This window comes from Ictidomys tridecemlineatus, chromosome 1 (genome assembly GCF_052094955.1).
Source record: "Ictidomys tridecemlineatus isolate mIctTri1 chromosome 1, mIctTri1.hap1, whole genome shotgun sequence".
NCBI classification, from domain to species: domain Eukaryota; kingdom Metazoa; phylum Chordata; class Mammalia; order Rodentia; family Sciuridae; genus Ictidomys; species Ictidomys tridecemlineatus.
The window spans coordinates 147270987-147293842 of NC_135477.1; positions in this window are offsets into that span (position 1 = coordinate 147270987).

Below are 22856 nucleotides of genomic sequence, written 5' to 3' on the forward strand. Positions count from 1 at the left end.
AATACTCCTAATCCTCACAATAGGGTATCTCCATGTTTTGTAGACTTGCATCTTATAATAAAAAATGAAGTGCTATATCTTTTTTTGTGTGTTCATTGGTCTCTTCTTCCTTCATTTATAAAATGCCTCCAAACTCAACATAGAACATTGAGAATATATTTTTACAGCTACATTTTCACAATTACTCTGCCTTCCAGGTGGACATTTAACAAATCATATTTTAGAACCTTGAGATTATATTTCTTTTTATCCCCTTTCTTTTTCTTGTACAATACATTGTTTCACCAAATATCTAACACTAAGTTGATGACATTTGGTTTTTCCTATTGGATTTAAGGAACAGTTGCACTTTACCCAGACTCTAATCTATTTTGAGCCTCATAGAAGTTTGGAAAATTCCTGAAGTGGAAAGTGTGTATGTGCGCACACGCACATACACACACACATACACACACACACACACACACACACACACACACACACATACACATGGGGGTGGGTTGTGATAATTGACTACATTTTCTCCCAACTCTGTCAAAACAGTACATTACTCGCCTCCCACTTCTGAGAGAAATAACCTTGCAAATAAACTTGTACTTATGTATATAACTCCAAGTTTAGGGCTTATGCCTCTTTTTGTGGTCTATTCACATTCTCTTCTCTGGCTGTTTAGGAAGTGTCCAAGAAAAACAACAATGCTGGTATTTGGTCTGACAGTTGTGGCTCAGGGCATCAGGGGGACATAGAGCAGAATTCTTGCTGAGGAATATGATCCTCACTTGATTCTAATTTTATCTTTGTGATACAGCTTTTAAATATGAGAACAGCTGGTGTTGGATAAATCTGTCTTCACAAGCTGTATGAGATTGAAATAAAATTAAATATTTGAGGTTAAATTCAAATGCAAAGACATGGAAAGGACTGATTAATCTTTTGACATTTCACTTTCTGCATCTTGGTGAAAAGGCATTATTCGTTGTAAGCTCCTAGCAATAGTCCTGTTTGGAGCTTAAGATTAGTAGAATGTGTGCCCTAACTTAAAGTTGAACAGTTCATAAAAGGTAAAGTATGATTCTTGCTTTTCACCCCATCCTCCACCCCGCTGATAAAATGCTAGCCTATACATACCTGATTTTGTTAGCAACCTTTCTTTCTTTCTCTCTCTCTCCATTGAGTAAAAGGTTGCTACCAATGAAATTCTGAGGCCCTCACTTCCACTTGGGTTGGGATAAAAATCCTGTGTGGCCTCTGAAAGTTGGCAAATGATGGGACCCCAAACTCCCAGGAGAGTCTCCCCCAGGTGGCTAAATATCTTTCTAATTGTTAAGGAATAAATAAGGGAGTTGAGCTCAGAGGATAGTCAGGTTGCTGGCCCTTCTTCAGTTGACTGGATTACTAAGGTAGAAACGCACTAAAAATAAATCAGGGCACAAATTCTCCTGCCAGAAGTTGAGCATTGAGATAACTTGTCTGCCCAGAGGTGTTGACATCATCTATTCCCTTGATACACTGCAAATAGGAGGCAGAGTGAGGAACAGACTTGGCATGCTCTGGGGTCAGTGAGTCCACCGTCCTTGTCCTGTGATACCTACTGTTGTTCTTGGCCATGTTCAGTTAATTGGTCCCTGTACCTCCTCTAGGAGATGGTTAGGTCCAACAAAGTGAGAACTGGAAACCAAACTCGGGGCTAATCTCAGGGGAAATCACTTGGTCTCTCCTAGTTTCAAATATGTTTTTGCTGGATCTCTATGTCAGTTAGGTTTCAGTGTTTCCCTCAGGGGGTCAGATTCTACCAGAGCTGGAAATGTTGGAAGACGTCTCAAGAGCTCATTTCTCTGGAACCTGAAGATTTCACATTGATCCAAGTTGCCTCACATTGAGCGAGGAGTCTGATTAGTGGGTTTTTTTGTTTCTGTCGTTGCTTCAGATGTTCTCAACAGAAGCTTTGGCCAAGTCAGAATCTACAGCTCCCATTTGAACTAAAATGGGAGGAAACCCATGCAAATCCCTTCCTTCTTTACATCTGTCCTTGCTCTCTTTTAGTTATAGCAAGTTGTATTGAACTCAGATAATGCTTTCTCACCCTGATCGAGTGCTTGATACTCACAAAATGCTTTGACACATTTAGCCCGTGACCAGAACAAAGTCTGTAAGCAAGGGCAGATGTTCAGAAAAGCAGTCAGGTCTTGGCAGAGGTTCATTCTGAGAACCCCAGGAGCTCTGGGGTGTCATTCCAGTCTGACTGAGGGCTCTCTCTCTCTCTCTAAGTCAGGAGTGTTTGTTTTTATTTTTGTAAAATAATTTATTTAAATATTTCTACAAAAGAAAAAAAGAAAGAAAAACAAAAGAGCATTCTCATCATTAAAAAAAAAAAAAACTTGGAAAATACAGAAGGAAGGGAAATGCAACCAAGATCCAGTTCACAAAACAAATCTCTGGGTTTCTTTAGTTTTTTTTTTTTCTTTCCCTAATTGAATCTGTGGGCTGGCAAGAAACATCAGTAGGTACTTACTCATGTTTCCATCCTTTCTCTGCAGTTACCATAATATATATATATATATATATATATATATATATATATATATATATATATATATATATATATATGACTTTTTAATCCACCCTCCTCCTGTACAGCCCCTTCACAGATAGGCAGCAGTCAGGCCCTCAGAGCTGAGCTCTTAAAGGGGAGTCAAAGCCCCCCTGCCATCCCTGGTAGAGATCAGATATTAACATTCTCCTATCATCACCTTTGTCTCTTGGGCACACGTCACTCTTCCTTTCTTTCTGGCTGTATCAGGACATTTCCTCTTCATCTTTCTCTGCTAGTCATCATTTCCCATCTTAAAGTCACCAGTAGATTTTGCCTGACTGACTTCCCTGGGACAGAGTCAAGGACCCAGGAACCGATAAAGAGAAAGAAAGGACAAATAGGGACAGGGCTGCTTTTTCTAGTCTCCCACTCACTCGGTTTGGGAGACCTGGGAAGGTCCATTGACCCAAGCAAAGAGTGCTGGGAAGTGCAGGAACTTTCCTGGCTCCAGATGTTTGAAGTCAGAGGAATATTGAGCTCCAACATATCTTTGAATACCCTCCTGAATTTTTCTTAGTTTTTTTAAAATAAGAGACACTAGTTAAGTGTTTTTATTGATGAATGTGGGAGTGAGGAAATGTGTTTGGTCCTGACGATAGTCGTCAGAAGCCACGGTACTGACTTCCCATATAAGCCTTAGGATTGTATTCTCGGTGCTGCGCCCACGGAATTAAAATCACTTGATTCTCCTAATCTGTAGGATCAATATGGGAAAACCCAGCCAACCAGCAGTCTTGGTTCCAAAGGTACTCACAGCCTCCACGATGTCTGTCTGGTTTTCTCCTCCTGTTGTTCCCAGAGAGAGCCCCTCCAGGCTGCTCTCTGGCAAGAAGGGGCATCGACTGGGATGGCAGCTGTGTTCCAGGAGGTTAAGGGATCAACTGGAAGGGATGGGGAAGGGTCTCCCTATTTCATTCTATTTGCTGCAATCACAGCTTTCAATTTATCACACTTGGGTGGTGATGGTGGGGGGTGCTCATCCTCCCAACAGAGGACTGAAAATATGTGACCTCAAGTTAACCACTAATAATTATACATCAAGTATAAATGGGGACAAGGAGATAAAAGGCAGGGCAGAGCCAAAGGCTCCTAGGGAAATGAAACATTTTTAGCTGGAATGTAAAGAATTTTGGTATTGGCATTGAAAGGAAATTCAAGCTGCCCTTCCTCTGCATCCCAAAGACAGGAGACAGCTCACAGTTGTTTGGGTCAGGATTATAATTTTACTGATTTCAGAAATCTAATATCCACCTTAGCCTTGGCTTTAGTGGAGGATCTCTGCAATGTTGTAGATCTTATGGAAATGTCTTTTGTGTCTAATTTTATTTTGACAAATAACTGCATATATGTGTGGGGTACAATGTGATGTTTCAATACATGTGTACATTGTGGAAAGATAAAGCCAGGATAACTAAAGAATCTATCACCATACGTATTTATCGTTACTTTGTTGTGAGAACAGTTAAAATATTCTTTTTTTGGCTTTTTTTGAAATAGTACATTATTTAAAAAAATTTTTAGTTGTCGATGGACACAATATCTTTATTTGATTTATTTATGTGGTGCTGAGGATTGAACCCAGTTCCTCCATATGCTAGGCAGGTACTCTAACACTAAGCCACAACCCCACCCCCTATTTTTAATTGTGGTCACCTTGCTGGGGTAAGAGAACACCAGGATTTATTTTTTCCTCTCAAACTAAAACTTTTTACCTGTTGAACTATATTTCCTCTTTCCCTGACCACCTTCCTTCTCCATCTCTGGCTTCTGTTAACTATCTACTCGTAGAAAGGCTAATTTAATTGTGACACGGTACACTTTCTTTCTTGGAAACTTAAAATCTCTGTTCTAGGTGCTGTTGATGGATGTGCATTTGACTGTGCTAAGTTAATCAATAAACTTAAAATACAATAAAAAGAGGGAAAGTTCAATACATAAAAAACTTTCCTATTATCATGAGCAAGCTGAAAATTTCGGTGAGAAGTGTAGACTTCCATTCTCTGTAACAAATTTTAGTATTCAATAGCAAGATTTTATTGAGGACCTACTGTCTGCCCAATAGTGAGCAGCTGGAGAGTGTGATGGGAGATCAAAGAAAAGGAAAAAGCATAAATGTCCTACTACTACCATTTACAGTAACTTAAGTGAGCAGAGCATGGGACGTGTGTGGTGTCCATATTTCGACAGCCACTCACCTCAGTGAGTGTATTTTTAAAAAAAAATATCTTGGATTTCCTTTATCTTGTTTAGTTTCACACTCCAGACTCCTTCTCTTTCTAGTTTCAGCCAATTGTTTAAAAATCAAACAATGCTTGTTGGTCAGGACAGGAGCTCAGGGCACTGTGCTGGAATGATCCATTAAAAGCGTAGTCTCCCTCATCAAAGGATGGCATGTCCTATCATAAGAGTAGTAATTCATGCAATGTGATCATGAGTGCTGACAGCTAAAGGGCTCTATTACCTGCAGGAATCTGTGACTCAGCATGTGGCCCCTGGAAAGCAGGCTCTTAGCAGGCCATTGGAGCCCAAGGTGAGCTTCAGGTCACCCAGGCCAACACTTCCTCCAAACACTTTTTAAACATAAGAACCTGAGGTCAAAGAAGAGATCGATATTTGGCAAGAGAGCCAGTCGCTATCAGAGGAATGTCAGCCAAAAGTTGTACTATTTGGAAAAAAAAAAATTAAACCATTATCTGGTTTCAAAACATTTTCATCATTCCAGAATGAAACACCTTACCCATTCAGAAGTTTCTCTCCTTCCTTCAGAATGCTAAGCATGGACTAGTGGCCTTTCCAGGTTATCTGATCCTATTGCAATCTATATCTTTCACTATCTTTGAACAATTTTAAACGCTGTAAAGTTGTAGGAAACCGAGGGTTAATGCAAATTATTCTTGTCTCTTGAAAAGCAAAATGAAATTTGTCTTGTACCGATCACTACCTCCTACACACAAGCGATTAGTTTTGCATCTATTAAATTTACTTCTGTATTTTTAGTTGCCTGTAGAAGCAGTTTTTAACATCTTACTGGTACAGTTAATTAAATAAGTTAAATAAAGCCTTTGACATGTTCATTTTATATTAGTATGACAGTTATAAGTTTACTTTAAAATTTATCTTTTACCAAAAAAAACCCCACAAAATTTTAGTAACACTCTCTATTGTTTCTACTAAAACAATAATATTTCAACAAATTTAAAGATATAATTGGCTTTTACTAGTGATTCATGAATCAGGACAGCATCTCATTCTGTAAAATAGAATAGGTGCTCCACTGACCTTGACAATACAAGATGAGAATAAGAAAACAGAATAATTTAAAAAGCAGATTGGTTATTATCAGGTTACTTTTCTTGTAAGAATTAAATCAGAATGGATTTCCTTATGATGCTAGCTCTTCTAAATTACTTGGAATCTTCTGTTTGTACGAAAAACTGTTTGGGGTTCCACCTGCTTCATTAAAGTTTTGATGAAATTATACAGAACATAGTATGAGACTCCATTTGGCTTGTTTTCTGGGGGACCAGTGTAGGAGCTCAGTCTAAAACAATGGACTCACTGGGGAATGAAGTCATCAAAATTATAGTGTTATATTGAGTGCATGTATAAATATGTAACAATGAATTCCACTATTATGTCTAATCATAATGCACCAAAGGGGTGCGGACAATGGCCTCCTGTATGTTCTATTTAAACACTTTCTTAATTGAGAATAGATATTGGCACCAATTATATGAGTTTCTGAAATGAGTAAGCAATTTTTTTTCGTAAATTTTTAAATCACATTTTCATGTCTTCATTGACCATGCATTGTAAGTAACAACTTTTTTAAAAAAATAATTTATTATGGTTAAGTTCATGGAACATAAAATTAACAATTTTTTGAAATAAGTATTTCAGTGGCTTTTAGTACATTCTTAATTTAGTGTAAAACATTATCTACTTTCAAAACATTTTGCTGGTCATGGTTGTGCTTGACTATAATCACAGTGGCTCAGGAGGCTGAGGCAGGAGAATCTTGAGTTCAAAGCCAGCCTCAGCAACTTAGCAAGGCCCTAAGCAACTAACAAGACCCTGTCTCAAATAAAATATTTTAAAAAATGGTTGGGATGTGACTCAGTGGTTAAGTGCCCCTGGGTTCAATTTCTAGTACAAAAAAATTTTTTTTCATCAATTCAAAATGAAACACCTTACCCATTAAGAAGTTTCTCTTCATTCCTCACTCTCCTTCCTCCTGACAACCACCCATCTGGATTCTATCTCTATGAAATTTCCTGTTCTGGATATTTCATATAATTGGAATGTATTTGAATGCTTTCATTGAACATAATGTTTTAAAGTCTATCCATGTGGTAGCATAGATCAGTACTTCATTCCTTTTTATGGCTGAATAATATTCCACTGTGTGTGTGTATATATATATATATATATATATATATATATATATATATATATATATATATATATATATATACTACAATGTATATCCATTCAACTAATGATGGCTGAATGAATATGGCTGGACATATGGCTGTTTCTACCTTTTAACTAATGTGAATAGTACTTCTGTGAGCATGCATGGGTATGTACTTGTGTGCATCTCATTTTCAGGTCTTCTGGGTATATCCCTAGGAGTGAAATTTTGGCCTCACATGGAAGTTCTGTTTAGCTTTTGGAGGAACTGCCAAGCTTTCCATAGAGGATAAACTGATTTACGTTTCTACCGACAATGAGTGACGGTTCTAGTTTTTCCATATCTTTGTCAACCCTTATTTCCTTATTTTCTGTTTTTTAAATCATAGCCACTGAGTGGGCATGCAGTGATACATATTTGTGGTTTTGATTTCCTCAGTAACTATGGATGTTGATTTTATGTATTTATTAATCACACAGAATTTTGAATGATGCATTTTTTGAATCTACTAGGGGAGTTGACTTTTGAAAAGAAATATTTGATGACACCCATAGTATTAAAAGTAATTATCCCCTAGTTTATGTTTCTTAATTTCATATTTCATGTATTAATTTTCATTACCTCTAGAAAGTTCTCTGTTTTGGAGGCAGACTGGAAAGGATTTTCTCTACCCGCTACATGACTGTCTTTGTATGGCGTTTTTCACAGACCATGCCTGGGTCTTCAGGCAAGGGCTGTTAAAGAACTCAAAAAACACGTTGCCATGGTGATAATCTCTGTCCTTGTGAAACACTGCTGTGTGAGCTGTTTTATGCCCTACAATCTTGCTTGGAGCTGTTTCTTTGCAAGATTTATTTGCTGATTTGCTTTTTAAATGTGCACATGTGGTACATTTTTACTAACGCCAACAACAGCCACAACAGCCATTGATATTAATTGAACATTCATTAGATGCCAGATTGTCTACTAGGTGTTTTAATCCCAGAAGAAAGTCAGTTCCTGAGATTGGATTTTGTCTTTCTGTGTCCATTTTTGCACCCTAACATTTGTCCTGGCCCTGCATTGACTGACTGAATGAACACTCCTTTGAGGTAATTATTGTGATTATCTTCATTTTATAAATGAAGAAAAGGAGGTTAAGAAATGTAAAGCAATTTTCCCAAGGTCAAATGGGTAGGCAGTAGTGGAATGCAGATTAGAACTCAGGCTGTTGCTCCCAAGTGTCTATCCTATGGCCTGTGAGCTACGGTGCTCAGGAAAACACGTTCACCTCTTCTTTCCATATCCTACTTGGGCAGCAAGTTATTTTTATCAAAGAAGAAATAAGCTAGTCTCCTTTCAAGAGACTAATTGTTGGTGGGATAAATTAGTACAATCACTATGGAAATCAGTATGAAGGCTCCTCAAAGGACTAGGAATAGAACCACCATAGGACCCTGCTGTCCCCTCCCCAGTGTTTATCCTAAAGAATTAAAATCAGCATAGTATAGTGATACATGCATACCCATGTTTATAGCAGCACAATTCACAATAGCCAAACTATGCAACCAGCCTTGGTGTATGACTGGGTAAAGAAAATCTGGTATGTATACACCATGTTTTAATCAGCCATAAGGAAGAATGAAATCACGTCATTTGTAGGAAAACAGAAGGAACTTGAGAACATTATGTTAAGCAGAATAAGCCCAATTTAGAAGGTCAAGGGTCATATATTTTGTCTCATGTGTAGAAGCCAGACAGGAAAAAAGAAAAGAAAGATGTTGGGCGTGGAGTGGGACAGATCTCATGAAAACTGAAGAGATATTTGTTGAGTAGAGGAAAGGACTAGAATGATGGAGGAGGGAGGAGAGGGAAAGGAAAAATACTGGGGAATAATATTGTCCATATTATATTGTCATATCATATGCATGTATAAGTATGTAACAAGGAATCCCACCATATGTACAACTATAATGCACTGATTAACATATGGGACAAAATAAATACCCATTCGACAAATATTCATCCCCGTTCAACAAAACGTTTGTCGAAGGTCATCTGTATGCCCAGACAGCTGTGTGTTTGGTCTTATGTTGAGAACTGAGAGTTAGAAAATACAAGATTCTATCATGGGATCTGCCATTGGCTGGGTAATACAGTCTCTCCAGACTTTAGACTCTTTAGCCTCAGCCCACCCCTGACTCTAAGAACTAAAACTTCCTTCCTCCTGGCCTTTCCTTTGAGAAGTATTATACCAGAAGGGACTTGATATTTTATAGTTTCTCAAGAGTTCTCCTCTTGTCTGTGCCATGACTCTGATGAGAAGTAGTTTGAGAAGGCCAGTGTTCAGAAAGCCAAGAACAATTGTCTAGTGCAATTGTGTAGAGATTCTCCATGCTTCTCAATCTTGTATTTCTCCGTCTTTTTGGTGCCCCGGGTTGTCTTATATTAAAATCTTAATATAGTGAATTTTTCTTTGAAATTCATTTGGTTAAAGAATACACATGCTGGGCTGGGTACTCAGGGGTAGAGTGCTTGCCTAGCCTGCGTGAGGCCCTGAGTTCAATCTCCAGTACTACAAAACAAACAAACACAAAAACCAAAAACAAAATAAAACCCCATATGCCTTATACAGGGTTTTTTGCTTTTGTTTTTGTTTTTAGGATTCCAGGAAAAGAGGATATTGCCTAATAAGGCAGCAAAACTTCCAAAATGATGTGTCTAATTTTGGGGGGGGAAAGATCTTAAAAATAAAACATTTTAAATAAATAACATTTTAAATAAATAAACATTTTAAAATAAAACATTTAAAAATAAAACACATATTTTAAGGCTCACTTATTTTATACTTAAAATTGGGCTGAATATTGTATTTCTTATTCTTTAAAATTTAGCCAGTAAATATACCAAAAACTTACCAGATATCTGGTATGTACAAAACACAGTGCTGGATACCTAAGAAATTAAAAGATGAACTTTGCTCTCAGTCTTGTAAAAATTATGAAACCTATATAACTAGTCTCAGCCTGTGATGAGATGTCACAGTCCCTCAAGCTAAATCTAAAGTGTTCAGGGAGGTCCTGGAGCCAAGTCTGAAGGATGTCAACACTGAGAAGAGACACACAGACAGACAGACCAACAGGTGGAAGGAATAGCATGATCACAGGATCAGAAAGATGTATTGGGAGAAGGATAATGAATTGGAAGTTGTCATCAAGTTTGCATTTTTCAATAAAAACTGTTAAATTATTAGAAAGACTCCCTCGATGATTAGGGTTTTTTTAATTGATTTAAAAAAAAAATAAATGATAGCGGAATGCTGATTAGTTCTTTATATGCCTACAAATGTTCTTTTCCCACTCCCATTATAGTTAAAGCTTCCTCCCTGGGTTTCAAAAATTGACTTCCAGACCACTCATGTGTAATCGAATCAAGCCTTTATTGAAGCACACCGGTGGTGGCTGACCAGAACATAAAGCTGTTCCCCTGATCAGCCCCGAACAATTACAAGGACGCTCCTTATAAGCCTGAAAACCGCAAAAGGGATGTTTGGGGGTCCAGCCAATGCAAGCAAGCCAGGTTACAGGAGAGTGCAGTCAGGTGGAGGGACGCTTAGCCAATCATCATTAGCCCAGTCACCCCAGTTATAGAAACAGAGCCCTGTTACCCTAGTTACAGAAACAATGCCCCATTAGGTAGTTCTGTGTTCTTAAAGGTTTCTATAGCAAAAGGAAAAGAACATCTTACCCTGATCATGACCCTTCTACTTGGCATGGTTGTTTTACAAAATGGAGTTACTAAACAAAATGGAGTCACTTTTGCTTTCACTATCACACTCCTATGTCACTCCAAATAAAACAAAATAATAAATCATTAGTTCCTTCACTTCACATTCATTAGCTTGCTTATAGTCTCAGATCCTTGGGAAGCTGAGGCAGGAGGATCGCTTGAGCCTAGGAGGTCAAGGCCAGCTTGGGCAACAGAGAGACCCTGCTTCAAAATAAGAATGTTTATGGAGTACTTGATCTGTCCCAGGTGCTTTGCCAGGAGTGTAAGCTATAAGATAAATTAGCATTGCCTTCAAAGACCTTACAGTCTAGTAGGATGAGCAACTCTTGGTTGGAAAAGGGATACAAAGAGAGTGCCCATTTTATTTGAAACGGGGCCACTTTGGAAAAGAATGAGCTTGGCTGCACTAGGCTGATGGCCTGAGCTCTGTTTTTAGCCCCTGGGAGCAACCTCAGGATGTGTAGCATTCCAGGACAGCAGCTGCGTACTATATTCTGAAAATGACGAAAGTGGCGCCTCTGTTTTTTCCAGGCCCACAGCAATGACTCTCCCTGGGAAGGGGAGCCAAGCTTCTTTGCTCCTGGCTTGTGCTAATAGGCATATTTAGAGGGGAAGTTTCAGATTTTCTTGCCTAAAGAAAGGAGATATGGGGGAGGGAAGGGATAACAAGATCAGAAACTATAGAAGTCATTTTTAAAAATTATAGAATCCACCTATTGAATTGATACAGCAAGATGATGATGATGATAATTATAATAATAATATTTATTGAGTGCTTACTTTGTGCTGGGCACCACGTTGAAGGCAAACATCCAACATCCAATGTAACTCACACAACAGTCTGAAAAATGATAGCATTTACCCTGAAAGAAAGAATAAGGGAAAATAACTCCTACTTTAAAAAATTAGTTACTATTTTCGTCACCTTTTACAGAAAAGGAAACTGAAGCTTAAAAAGATTAAGTAACTTTCGTATGTGACATAGCTCATGAGTAGATATACAGTAATGAAATGGATGCTGGAATGAGTTTCATATTTCATATTTAATAGAGAAAACCGAGGCCACCAGAGAAGTGATTTGCCCACAGGCTCAGAGCAGAATGACGTCAGAGCCAGATTTAGAACATATGTCTTAATTTCATGACTCTTTAAAAATTTTTAACCTTTCATAATAGAAAATTTCAAATATATGCATGTATAGATGTATATGTATCTATCTCAGCTTTTAAAATTAAACCAGTCTTATTTCATCTATGTCCCCACCTTTTTGCCTACCCCTGTATATTATTTTGAGACAAATACTAAACATCATATTATTTCATCTATAAATATATCAGGATGTTTATCTAAAAGATGTCTCTTTAAAAAACATAACCTTAGTAGTACCATCACACCTAAAAATTAATAAGAATTCCTTAAAACCATCAACTATTTACACAATTGCTCATTGTCTCATAAATGCCATAATTTTTTTTCTTTACAATTCGTTGGCTTGAATCAGGAAGTCTACACTTTACAAAAGATCTATATATCTTTTAAGTCTCTTTCAACCCCTAGTTTTCCTCCATATATTTTTTTGTTTTCTTATAATTTAATTGTTGAAAAACTAGCTGGTTACCCTATAGAGTTTGCTGTAGTTTTGATTTTGTTGATTGGATACCTGTATTACAGTTTCAGATGTTCTTCTGTCCTCTGTATTTCCTAAACTGATAATTGGATCTAGAGAACTGATAATATTCAGATTTGATTTTTTTTTCTTTTTGCAAGACCTCTCATAAGTGATGCTGTGATGCTGTGTTTCCCTAACAGGTGACACATACTGCCCGGTTATCTCTCCATTTGTGATGTTAGCAATTGCTGCTGCTTAGTACCTAGATACAGTAATTTATTAGCAGTTGTAGGACCTTTTAATTTACCCTCTTACCTTAAACAACTAAAAAACCCAACAAGATTTATGAAACAATGAGTTTTAGACACTGGACAGCAAGCATCGCTGACCATAGTCACATCCTTAAAGGAAGGGTAATGATACAATGTTTGCATTTAGCGAAAAATTAGTAGACATGCAAAGAAGTGGGATAATATAATCCATAACATGGATAATCCTCAATTAATAGAAATAGATTACAGGAATAACACAGATTATAAAATTAGAAGGTAAAGATATTAAAACAGCTCTTATAGATATGCTTCACATGTTCAACAGAGGAAAACATAAGCATTACAAGGAGAGAAATGCAAGAGACATATATGACTCAAACACCATAGGGAACTTCACCTTTATGCAGAGGTAGAAAGAATCAATCAAACATAAATAAATAGATGATCAAAGTAGTCTAGTTGAGTAGAGGAATGGGAGACGGTAGGGAAAAGAGAAGAAAAAAGGGAGATATCATGAACTGAAATCAAATTCCACACATTATGAGTTCGTTGGGATGAACCTAACTACTATGTGTAACTACAAAGCTAAAAAAAAAAAAAAAGACATCAACTTTCTAGAAACAAAAAATAAATGTTTGAAATGAGAATATTGAATGGGATTAACAGCAGATTAGATGCAATAAAAGAAAAGATTAGTAGAATTGAAGGCATAACTATCCAAAATAAAATACAGAGAAGAAAGACTGGATAAAAAGAAAAAAAGTTATCAGTGAGGCTATAAGACAATGTCAGTTTATCTATTATGAATTGGCTTGGAGAATGGACAATGACTTGGAGGACAGAGACACCAGAAAAACCTTCGAATAAATGACGACCGAGAAATCTTTCTTGTATTTTAAAGGACTTGGAAACATCTTTTTCTAGACAAAAACTCTGCAGAGAAAGAGAATGGCTTCATGATGAGTAGGTAGAAAGCTATAATTTATAAACTAGCCCTTTTAGACTACAGGGTGACTACTCTATGGAATATTGTGTTCTTCTCTTAAGACCATCCTAGAAAAAAATTCATTGTTTGTGGTTTTGTTTTCTTATTTTTTCCCTATCCCTAAGTTTCTTATCCACTTCTAAAGTTATTCCCTTCCCTCACCTGACACTTCGAACACCCTTGCTTATCCTAGGAAGTCATGCACCAGTTTGCTGAGCTGCTGCCTGGCTCTGGGTCCTTCCATCCATCTGTGCATCGATCTCTAGTTTCCACTAATGAAAGTTTAGTTCACTTTGGTTTTGCTTGTCAGCTCATCTTAAAGGCTTATCCTTGATAATCAATGCTAGTATATCCCAAGAAATTTATGTACAATACTAGTAGGTCACCATTCACATTAAAAAGGCCATTCAGAAGTATGCTTTAATTCTCAGTTATTTATCTAAGGCATAGACCAAATACAATTATTCAACAATCATTTCTCTACTCCACTGTGTTAGGGTAAAATGAGTAAGACCTAGCTCCTGCCTTCTGGAGCATCACAGACTTGAAAAACAGACTTACAACAAAGTTGATATCACATAGTAGTACACTAAAGGAAGTGTGAGTGAGGGCTCTGAGCCTTCAGTGGGTAACAGGCCAGCAGGACTTTCTGCACTCCAGAAAAGAGAACTTTGCAATGGATCTGATGGAAAAATAGGAGTGAAAGAGTTTGAGAAGGTGAAGGCATCTCTGGTAAAGAGAACTTGACCAAAGGTGGACACAATTAACATTAATATCAGTTGCTATTTACTGTGGGTAAGCCCAAAGCTTTGCATATATCATGTCATCCAACTTGGAAAAAAAAAAACAAAAACTTTTCAAATGGGCATTTTTATGCCACCCACTTTACAGATCTGGAAATGAAGGCTTGGGAAAGTTCCATAACCTTCCCCAGGCTGTCAAACACAGCAGAGTACACAGCAGGGAATGAATCACTTGATTTGAAGTGAACAGAATTAGTCAAGAGATAGTGGTTCCAGTCCAGACTGCCGGTTATCAACTGCACAACCCTAGGTGAGCCACACAAGTCTCTCTGAGCTTCGGATTCTTCCATTGTGAAGTGGAATCACACCTCTTGCCCTGCCACTCCCCCCACCCTATAGTTGTTGGGAGAATAAAATGAGATAATAGGTTTGAAAAATGTTTTGTGAACTATCAATCTCTGTGCAAATATAAAGGAGAAAAAGGATGCGGGAATTCCTCAGGGGAATCTGGGTTGCTAAACTCAAGACTGAGCAAATCTTTCTTTCTGTATTGCCCTAATGTGCCACAAGGTGGCAGCAGGATCCTATCTTTGCTCCTGTTTTCAGTGGCGGATAGACCGAGGGAGAAAATAGGAAAGGTCTGTGGATGTTGTGCTATGCTCTGTTCTCCAAAGGTGAAGACAATTTATAGTTTGTCCCTTTATATCTGCTTGGTATTGGTTGCAGGACCTCAACCGATATCATAATACAATGATTCTCAAATTTTTTTTTATAAATAGGCATAGTATGTCCATAGTACCTTCACACATTCTCCCATAAACTTTAAATCATCTCCAGATTACTCATAATACCTAATACAATGTAAATGCTATGAAAACAGCTTTTATGCCATATTGTTTAAGGAATAATAACAAGATAAAGGGTCAGTACAAATGCAATTTTTAAAAATGATCAAGGACACATGTTTTCTCTCATCTGTGGAAGCTAGGGAGGAAAATGGAAAAGAAAGTTGGGAGGGGACAGGTCTCATGAAAATGGAAGGGAGATCTAGTGAGTTAAGGAAAAAGACTGGGGAAGAGGGGAGGAGAGAGAAAGGGGAAACCCTGGGGAATGACAGTATCCAAATTATATTGTTATAGTGTGTTCATGTATGAACATGTAACAACAAATCCCACCATGATGTGTAACTATAATGCACCAATAAAAAATATGAAAAGAAATGATCAAGAATTCAACCCACCATGGATGTGCAACCTATGGATATGAGGGCTGATTACATTTCTTTTCCACTTCCTCCATTTTTCACTCCACCAAATGCCTCTCAATGCCATATTAAATAGTTTCTCAAAGGACCCACATTCTCAAACCAGATTCTGGGAGTACTTTATCCAGTATTGAAAAGACTCAGGGAAGGGAAATAATTTGTCCAAGATGAAGTAATCAGTTTATCCAAGAGGTAAGACTTCAGCCAGATTTCTTCTTATGGTACAGTCTCTGAAAATGTTTCGGGGGAAAAGAAGCAATTTTTTTTAATATTTATTTTTCAGTTGTAGGTGGACACAATACCTTTATTTTATTTTTATGTGGTGCCAAGGATTGAACACAGTACCTCATGCATGCTAGGGAAGCACTCTTCCTTTGAGACACACTTCAGCCCTTGAAGCAGTTTTGACTCTTGCAGTGGAAAGAATTTTGAGGACATTCTGAGGCAGAAGGTGATAAGAAACCTCTATATAACATCGATTTGAAAGATCTTTTGAAGAAATGTTGCCAGAGCACATAATTAGGAGCCCCCAAAGGTCTGAAAGACATGCTTTAGAAACTCTCGGGCAGAGCCTCCATGGCATATTGAAGGATTGACTTCAGAAAAAAAGGCTGGGGCATTAGCTTTGCCCTCCCAATTATATTTTTCCCAGAGCTACATGTTCAAATGAGGCCATTCTCAGTACTCCCTGACTTCTGGCAAAAATGGTAAGACTGAGGGAAGCCACCTTGAACACTCACTCTTGATATTCCACATAAAGGTAAAGAGGGATAGAATAAAAGAAGATGGACTTGAGAGTCCAACAGATATGGGTTCAAAGCCTGCCCCAGTTACTTATATGCAGTTTTCATAAGTTCCAGTTTTCTGATCTATAAAATGAGGATAAAAGAACCTACCTTTTTAGCTAGTCACCTTGTACAAGTTGTTTGACCTCTGTATAAATCAACTATATTGTCTGAATACTTAGAATAATAATAATTAAAAGTCCTGATTCATAGTTTTATAATGATTATTAAGTTGTTAACAAGAACCATGCATGATACATGGTAAGCACTTTGTAAGTATTATCCGTTACTTTGGTATTATTATCATTACCTCCACAATAGAAAGTTGTGGTAAGGATTAAAAGAGATAGTGCACATAATGTGAAGGGGACCTCAGGCAAAGAAAACATGTTCAAAGGCACAGAGATAACTAGCTATATGATCCGTCTATCCACTTTTAGGTGCTCCCTTAATAGAAATAAAAGCATATGCCTACACAAAAACTTGTACATAAATGTTCATAGCAGTTTTATATGTAATAACTCCAAATCATAAGTAACTTGATGTCCATTAACAGGTAAATGAACTTTTAAAATCCATGGTATATTTAGCAGGAAAAAGAAATGTACTATTGATACAAGCTGCAACATGGATGTTTTAGTCACCTTTTTTTTTTCCTCCTGTGACAAAAAGACCTGACAATAACAATTTTAGAGGAGGAAAAGTTTATTTGAGGGCTCACAGTGTCAAGGTCTCAGTCCATAGACTAGACAGCTGGGTCCATTCCTTGGGGCCTGAGGTGAGGCTGAACATCATGGTGGAAGAGTGTGGGGGAGGGAAGGGGCTCACATGATGATCAAGAAACAGAGAGAGACTCCACTCACCAGATATAAAATATATACCTCAAAGGCATGCCCCCAATGACCCACCTCTGTCAGCCATACCCCACCCACCTTCAGTTTCCATTCAGTTAATCCCATTAGGGGATTAATTCACTGATTGGGTTAAGGCTTTTATAACCTAATCATTTCACCTCTGAGTATTTTTGCATTGTTGAGTTTTAGGGGGACACCTAATAGCTAAACCATAACAATGGATAAATCTTCAAATAATTTTACTGATTGAAAGAAACAAGGTTAATAAAAAAGGAAAGAAGAAGCATACATACTGCATGATTCTTTTTATATAAAATTCTTGAGAATGCAAACTCATATATAGTGACAGGGAGCAAATCAGTGATTGAAGAGAGGAAGAGTTGGAAGGGAAGTATTGCACAGGGAGAGGAGAAAACTTTGGGGGACAATGGATATAATGTTGTGGTTTGGATGTGAGTGTCCCCCAAAAGCTCACATGTGAGACAACGCAAGAAGATTCAGAGGAGAAATGACTGGGTTATAGCCTTAACCTAACTTAACCTGAGTGGTAACTAGAGGCAGGTGGGGTGTGGCTGGAGGAAGTGCTTCATTGAAGATGTGGCTCTGGGGTATATATTTTGTATCTGGAGGATGGAGTCTCTCTCTTTCTCCCTCCCTCCCTCCCTATCCCCTTTCTGATAATGATGTGGGCTGGTTTCCTCTACCACACTCTTCTGCCATGATGTCTGTCTCACCTCAAGCCCTGAGGAATAAAGCCAACTGTCTGTGGATTGAGACCTCCGAAACTGTAAGCCTCCAAATAAATTTTTCCTCCTCTATAATTATTCTGTACAGTGAAAAAGCTGACTAAAACATATGCTAAGTATCCTGATTGTAGTAATGACTTGACAGGCACATACATGTGACAAACCTTATCAAATTGCACACCTTACATATGTCCAATTTTTTGTATATCAAAGAACTACAATCAAGCTGCTAAAAATATTTTTTTGAAGAACAAGAAATCACAAAGCATTCCCTCTAAGTCAAAGTCAGCAAACATTTTTTTTTTTTTTTTTTTTTTTTTTAGCCACTACCTTGCAACAAGAACTCTGTCCCACATGGGAGGGGCAAAGACAAATGAAACCCAGTTCCTGACCTTGAGGCACTTTAGAGCAATTCTACGCATGTGCTATATTGTCACAATCCTCTGGGGGAGGGAACAAGGATGGCCTCAGACAGTAAGGGAACCCAAAAGGTAAAATATGAAACAAAATCAGCACTGTTCCTCTCTCCCTCTCTCATCCTCACCCCCACATGCTCTCATCTACATGCTCTCATCTCAGAACTCTGGAATATCAGGATTAAGACAGCTTTATAGGAGGACTGAGGCTCAGAGGGGAAAGTGACTTGCTATTACCACAGATTTCATCAGTGGCAAAACGAAATAAAGACAGTTTTCTGGACCCCCACCGAGAAAGATTTTGGGAGCAAATTGTACCATATCAGTATTTTCTTTCAAATTGAGCTTACTTTAGTGTCTAATGACTGAGGATTCGCAAGCTCACACAGAGATTTTGTAACAGCAATCTACTTCTTGCTTTAAATATAATTTTTTTTCATTTGACCACGATGGCTTATTTTAAAACATATTTTTTCCCCTTTCTCTTCCCCTCCCTAGCTATGGAAGAAGCAAGATGAACTTTCTTCCTGTCCTAAGTCAAGTGATCTGTCCTTCAGTTCCAGTGTTCACAAGACTCAAAAAGACTCCAAGCCTGGAAACTGGATCACCAGCTCTCTCAAGGATGCAAGTTTAACATTAGTTATATCTACTGACATTATACTTGGAAAACAGCCCTTGTACCCTCCTTTTAAAAGCTCTCCAGAGAGAGAAGATGGCAGATTAGAGCAAGAATGCACTTCCCTGCAGTTCCTTAGCCCTAGAGTTAAAAAAGTGGGAAGACTGCTCTGCAATGAGGTGGGTAATTAAGGGCACTCACTGAAACTTAACACTGGACAATACAACAACAAGCTCCAGATCCAATGAGGGAGAAAGAACTCCCTTTGTTTCTGGTGCTTCAGAAAAGCTATTGGAAAGACACCAATAATTGTCACACAGGAGCATCTGCACTCCAGGACTGATATCTGGTAATTCATGTTCATAGTGGTGAATGTGAAACCTGTGGCGGTTTGGTCCCTATGCCCTAAAAGTGGATTTTACCAGAGACCCCTGACATCCAGATGTCCAACAGAGACTGGCATCTCCCCAGCAACAGGATTCATGGATCAAATCTCAAGGTGAAAGAGTTCCAAAGATCAATCAAGACTAAACCCCAACTACTGGAACTTCTAATTTAGAACTCTGCATCATCCCCACTACAGGAATACACAATTTGTCAGCACTTCTCCATCTACCCCACCCTATACTGGGAAATGAGAAGCTGAGAGCTCCTACAATCAGTTTTCCCTCCCAGGTGCACCAGGTGTGGAACATAAAGATGTTAGATTTAATAATCCTTGACCTAAGGGTTACAGAGCACAAAAATAAATATGAAGAACAAAAATCCATCACTGCCAACAGTTTTGTTCACCTCAGTGGCAACAAGCCCTTTATGTCTCATTAAGATATTTTGGATTTTTCTCCTTTCTTATCTCTTTTTTCTTTTTTTTTTTTTCTGTATTCCCACTATTTTTCACTCTTCTTAAAAACTTTTAACTTTAAAAATGTTTTGAAGATTCTTTCATTATAATTTATTACTTTTTAACTTTTTTCATTCTGTGAGATTTGTGTGCGTGCGTGTGCTCACTGCATGAATATGTTTTAAATATATATAAAAATGTGTATGTGTTGGGTTGGGGATGTGGCTCAAGCGGTAGCACGCTTGCCTGGCATGCATGGTGTGCTGGGTTCGATCCTTAGTACCACATAAAAATAAAACAAAGATGTTGTGTCCACTGAAAACTAAAAAATAAATATTAAAAAATTCTCTCTCTCTCTTAAAAAAAGTGTTTATGTATACATGTATATACATATAGTTTTACCTTCATCTTAATTGCTTTCTTCTGCACCTGTTTATTATTTAGACTTATTTTGTTTTGGTGGGGTAGACTTATACATGGATTTGAATTGTTTTGATCTTACATTTGCTTGTTTGTACTTAGTATTTTTTTAACCTTTATTTTATTTTTATGTGGTACTGAGGATCCAATCCAGCGCCTCCCACATGTGAGGCAAGTACTCTACCAACTGAGCTATAACCCCAGACTTATACTTGGTTTTTGTCCCTCTTATTTCCTCTTCTTCAGTCTCTTCCCCTAATAATTGGGAAATTTTCTGGTTCCTTCTTCCTCTCTTTCATTTTTAAAATTTCTTTTAGTTCATTTTTTATTTCTCCTTCTTTACAATTGACATCTACTACCTATCTTCTCCTGACTCTACTCTGTTCATTCACATTTTTTAAATATTTCAAACTCTCTTGCCTTTCTAGCTTATTTTCTCTTCACTTAAGAAACTATAATCTCACTATCTAATAAAATAATATAATCGGTGTAATTCCTACCCCATTCATGGTGCCCTGATTGTTAATACAGTGGATGATGTAATTACCTGCTATTTAATGCCCAATCTAGTTCATGTGTTTTTTAAAATTTTGATTATTTTTTATTTTTGATTACTGATGCTGATCCCACCATTTCTATATAGGTGGCAATTGGTGTTATAGATGTCAAAGTAGATACGGAAAATTTATCTAAAGGCTGTACATCTGTTGCTTGCATTAGCACAATTCTTGGCTTTCCCTTCCTCTAAGAGGACTTGGGACAGTTCAAGTTCACAGAGTAGAAAGCCTCCTGCTGAGCAATACTCACCATTCAGCCAAGTAACAACAAATCTCACCACATACAAAATCTAGCCCCACGTGAGCCTCCATAACACTTCAACACATAGAATCAGGGAGACAAAACCCCCAAACCAACAAACAGGCCACAAAGAGGAATAACCAGAGGGAAACCTCAGGTCCCACTCCTGGACATCTACTCATATATCAAAAACAGAGAGAAGTCCCAGAACAAAAAAAGATAACTAGCACTTGGGTTGTGGCTCAGTGGTAGAGCACTTGCCTCACATGTGTGAGTCACTGGATTCAATTCTCAGAACCACATATAAATAAATGAATAAAATAAAGGTGCATCAACAACTAAGACAAAAATTAAAAAACAAAACTACACACAAAAAAACACATGTATAAAAGAGAAAGGGCAGTCCATCTCAAATGATGTACAAATCCAAGACCTCTGAAAACATAAAAAAAACAAGTAAACAATCTCGTGCTGAAATTCAGCAAAGAATCTCACCAATGGAGCAAAGACCAATAGAGTAAAACGGAAAACACAGAGACAAACCCATATACTTACAGTCATCCGATACTTGACCAAGGTGCCAAAAATGTTGGAGAAAAGATAGCCTTGCTAAGCAATGGTGCTTGGAAAACTGGATAGCACCATGTGGAAGAATGAAACTAGATCCCTGCAAAAAGCCAAATCAAAATGGATCAAAGACTTAGGAATTAGACCAGAAACTTTTCAACTGCTAGAAGAAAACGTAGTCAAGACTCCAGCATATTGGTGCAGGCACTGACTTCCTTAACAAGACCCCTAAAGCTCAAGAAATAAAACCAAGAATCAAATTTAAAAGCCATCAAATTGAAAAGCTTTTGCACAGAAAAGGAAATGATTAATAATGTGAAGAGAGAACCAGATTTTCTCCCATTCTATAAGCTCAAAAACCTTAAAATCAAAAAAGTAAATAAATAAACAAAACAAATAACTCAATCAATAAATGGGCAAAAGAACAAAATAGACATTTCTTAAGAGAAGAAATACAAATGGCCAACAAATATATGAAGAAAAATTCAACATCTCTAAAAACCAGGAAAATGCAAATCAAAGCTATGTTAAGGTTTTATCTCAATCCAGTCAGAATAGCAATGATTAAGAATACAAATTATAATAAATGCTGGTGAGGATGTGGGGGGAAAACTTACACTCATACACTGCTGGTGAGACTGCAAATTGGTACAGCCACTTTGGAAAGCAGTATGAAGATTCCTCAAAAAAACTATGAATGGAACCACCATATGATCCAGCTATTCCACTCCTCAGTATTTATCCAAAAGAACTAAAAACAACTATATTATATAGCTACTTCAATGTTTCTAGCAGTACAATTAACAATAGCCAAATTATGGAATCACTCAGGTGCCCGTCAGTAAATGAATGGATTAAGAAAATGTTAAGTATACTCACAATGGTGTTTTACTCAGCCATAAAGAAGAATGAAATTATGGCATTTGCCAGTAAATGAATGGAAATGGAGGAAATCATGCTAACTGAAATAAGCCAGACTCAGAAAATCAAGGGTTGAATGTTTTCTCATATATTGAAGCTAGAGCAAAATAAAGGGGGTGGGGATGGAATATCATAAATATATAGGGAAGATCACTGGAGTAGAAGAAGGAGATCCCCAGGGAGGCAGGAGGGATGGGAAAGAGTAGGAAATGTGGAATGAATTTAACAAAATCACATTTTGTGC